General features: G+C 37.1%; 1 pseudogene; it reads left to right on the forward strand.

The window, feature by feature from the left end:
- Positions 1 to 1,051: 1,051 nt before the first annotated feature.
- LOC128577048 (importin subunit alpha-1-like) lies at positions 1,052 to 2,920 on the forward strand (annotated as a pseudogene).
- The last annotated feature ends 1,495 nt before the right edge of the window (positions 2,921 to 4,415 follow it).

Below are 4,415 nucleotides of genomic sequence, written 5' to 3' on the forward strand. Positions count from 1 at the left end.
TCTGTATTTCCTAATACTAATATTCTTTAGTATTAGAAATGGAATATATGGGGCAGCGCCTGTGGCTCAGTGAGTAGGGCGCCAGCCCCATATGCCGAGGGTGGCGGGTTCAAACCCAGCCCCGGCCAAACTGCAACCAAAAAATAGCCGGGCGTTGTGGCGGGCGCCTGTAGTCCCAGCTGCGCGGGAGGCTGAGGCAAGAGAATCGCGTAAGCTCAAGAGTTAAGAGGTTGCTGTGAGCCGTGTGATGCCACGGCACTCTACCTGAGGGCGGTACAGTGAGACTCTGTCTCAAAAAAAAAAAAAAAAAAAGAAATGGAATATATGTAATTATTTAGCAATTATATATGCAATTTTTAAAATTACCAGTTTGCTCACAGGATTCTTCAATAATTTAGAGCATTTTGTTATGTCCCTCGGTTAAGTCTTTTGGTGTTCTTCATAAAAGACTAAATATTTTGATGAGTGTTATCATCACTGTTAGTTGTCATTTTATTATACAAGTTATCTGATTATAATGTCATAGTATTAAGTTAAAAATATTTATCTTCTTCTCCCCTTTCTGTGCAATGGTGATTTGTGATAAGCCTCATCAAAATATTAAAAATTCCACATTTAGGCTGCGCACAGTGGCTCACGCCAGTAATTATAGCACTCTGGGAGGCTGAGGTTAGAGGATTGCTTGAGATCAGGAGTTTGAGACTAGCCTGACCAAGAGCTAGACCCTGTCTCCACCAAAAATGGAAATACAAGCTGGACGCTGTGGGCACTATTGCTGAGGCAAGAGGATCATTTCAGCCAAGGGATTGAGGTTAATGTGAGCTATGATGCATGGCACTCTACCCAGGGTGACAAAGTGAAACTCTGTCTTAAAACAAACAAAGCAAACAAATAAACAAACAAATCACCATGTTCTGGCTGAGCTGTGGTGGGCATTTCCAGGGAAGCCAAACTAGAGTCTCTGAATCCTGCACCTCCTCCTGTGGAAGCTTAAGTTAGCAGTGCTGCTTTCTCCCTTGTCTCATAACCTTGTCAACCAACAATAATACTTTCACCAACTGCCCGACTTAAAAGGTTCAAGAACAAGGGAAAAGACAGTACAGAGATGAGGTGATGCCAAATAGAAGTGTTAATGTAGAGTTGAGGAAAGATAAGAAAGATGACCAGCTACTGAAAAGATGAAATGCAAGCTGGTTTCCTGATGATGATACTTCTCCACTGAAGGAAACCCACAACAACAAAAGGTACTGTAAGTTGGTCTGAGGATGATATTGTCAAAGTTATAAACAGCACCAGTATGGAAAACCAGTTCCAAGTTGCTCAAGTTGCCAGGAAACTACTTTCCAGAGGAAAACAGCCTCCCATGGACAACATAATCTAGATGATTTGATCCCAAAATTTGTGTCCTTTGGGGGAAGAACTGATTGTAGTTCCATTCAGTTTGAATCTGCTTAGGAACTAACTAACATTGCTTCAGGGAGATCAGAATAGACAAAAGCTGTAGTAGATGGAGGTGCTATTCCAGCATTCATTACTCTGTTGTCATCTCCCCATGCACATATCCAGTGAACAAGCTGTATGAGCTCTAGGAAACATTGCAAGTATGTGGTTCAGTTCGTACACTGTTGGCATTCTAGCTATTCCTGATATGTCATCTTTATCATGTAGTTACTTGCATAATCTTACCTGGACATTTTCTTTTTATTTATTTATTTATTTATTGTTAGGGATTCATTGAGGGTACAATAAGCCAGTTACACTGATTGCATTTGTTAGGTAAAGTCCCTCTTGCAATCATGTCTTGCCCCCAGAAAGTGTGGCACACACCAAGGCCCCACCCCTCTCCCTCCTTTCCTCTCTCTGCTTTTCCTCCCCACCCATGACCTTAATTGTCATTAATTGTCCTCATATCAAAATTGAGTACATAGGATTCATGCTTCTCCATTCTTGTGATGCTTTACTAAGAATAATGTCTTCCACTTCCATCCAGGTTAATACAAAGGATGTAAGGAATGGATTAACAAGCTGTGGTATATGTATACCATGGAATACTATTAAGCTACCTGGACATTTTCAAACCTTTGTTGCAACAAGAATCCTGTACCCCCATTAGATGCTGTAGAACAGATTCTTCCTACTTTAGTGTGCCTCCCACATCATGATGATCAGAAGTATTAGCAGATATCTTCTGGTCTATTGCCTACCTTACTGATGGTCCAAATTAATGGATTAAAACGGTTGTGAAAATAGGAGTTATGCCCCAACTTGTGAAGCTTCTGGGAGCTATGAATTGCCAATTGTGACTCACGTGCTAAGAGTCATAGGGAATATTGTCACTGGGACAGATGAACAGACTCAGGTTCTAATTGATGCAGAAGCACTTACTAATTTTCCTAGCCTGCTGACAAACCCCTAAACTAACATTCAAAGGAAAGCTATACACACGATATCAAAAATCGCAGGTGGCTGTCAGGACCAGATACAGCAAGTTGTGTATCATGGACTAGTCCCATTACTTGTTGGTGTTCTCTCTAAAACTTTAAGACACAAAAGGAAGCCTTATGGGTTGTTCCAACTATGCAAGTGGTGGAAAAGTTGAACAGATTGTATACCTCATTCACTGTTTTATAATAGAACAGTTGATGAACTTGTAACTTAGAAAGATACCAAAATTATTCTGGATATTCTGGATGCCATTTCAAATATCTTTCATGCTGCTGAGCACCAAGGTGAAACTGAGAAACTTAGTATAATGATTGAAGAATGTGGAGGCTTGGACAAAATTGAACCTCTACAAAACCAGGAAAATGAATCTGTGTACAAGGTTCCATCAGACTTGAATGGGAAGTATTTTTCTATAGAGAAAGAGAAGGATTAAAACGTAGTATCAGAAACTACCTCTGAAGATTCTACTTTCTAAGTTCATGATGGCACTCCTGAGAATTTTAACTTTTATTTTATTTTTTTTAATTTTTTTATTAAATCATAACTGTATACAATGATATGATTATGGGGCATCATACACTCACTTCATAAACCATTTGACACCAAGAATGGAAGAAAAAATACCCAATGTACACAGCCCTACTATGAAACTAATTTGGGACTCTCACATGAATTTTAACTTTTAGATTGTACATATGAGGCACAAAGTTATTGTGTACTATATTTGGTATAAGTTTGTTTAACTATTTCTCTACTAAGGACTCTTTTTAAATGTGGTTTGTTATTGTAGCATTTTTTATAACAAAACTATACTCGAGCAGTTCCAAACTGTACATACTGTGTGGAGCCTGTCCTCTGAAAGGGTTTCTTGTTTCTATGTGGAATTTCATATCCTGCAGCCTCTTGTAAAATAAGAATTAAAGTTCACCCTTTTCTTTACATGACAAAAAAATTCTATACTTGTGACTTTTCAGGGTACAGGATGCTGCATTTTAGTGTATAAGGTATACGTAGTACACATAAGTATTGGTATCTTCATTAATACCATTATTTTTTATTGCTTGGCTGTAATTTTTGTGAAGATAAATTATATATTTTATATGTATTTTTGTGACATATGTTCAGAAGCCAGCATCTTAATTTTACTAGCTTGTAGAATCTTAAATGTGTGCTCATTATTTCTAATGATGTAAAAAAAAAAAAATCCCCAGTACTGTTTAGCATTTGACTTTTATACATGTTTAAAATGTTTCTGGATTTTTTTGTTGTTTGTCAAACTTAATAAAGTATTGCCCTGAAAAAATGTTCTACATAAGCCAAAAAAAAATATGGACTCATTTTTCACTTGCTACTATTAGGAAGATGATTCTACCTTTCTGACCAAAAAACCAATATAGAAAGAGTACTAATTCATTTAATCAAGTAAATAATAGTAACAAGAGCTAATAAAGGCAGTTTTGATTCTGTCATGTCTATTACCTATAAGTAATGCCTATTTTCCAGTTTTTAAAACACTTTATGGAACAACTTCAATTACTTTTAAAGGTCACCATTTGCATTTGCTTTTTAAAGCAAAATTCCTCTCATGCTCATGTGTTTCTGCCAGGCTTTGATTTTCGGTAACAAGCATGGAAGAACACATTGCTAATTAGAAAGGCTTACATATTTCCAAATATTCTATCATCTATTCCATTGACCAGAGGCATTTTCTGGCTGAAAAAGTGCCTAAATGCCAAGCATGCAGAGGGAAAGCCATTTTTCTATTTAAAAAGACTGAATAGTTACACAATCGAGAGAATATCACATATCTGAAGATACCCTTTTTGTTTAGCTTTACTGACTCTAGGGAAAAACACTAAAACAACAAAAGTTACAAAAGAATAAAAAAAAATACCTGAAAGTCATTAAGTTCAGAGATTGTGGCTTCCACTAACTTTGAGGAGAATTTTCTCTTGGAAATTAATGCATCC

The sequence above is a fragment of the Nycticebus coucang genome, chromosome X (genome assembly GCF_027406575.1).
Source record: "Nycticebus coucang isolate mNycCou1 chromosome X, mNycCou1.pri, whole genome shotgun sequence".
Taxonomy (NCBI): domain Eukaryota; kingdom Metazoa; phylum Chordata; class Mammalia; order Primates; family Lorisidae; genus Nycticebus; species Nycticebus coucang.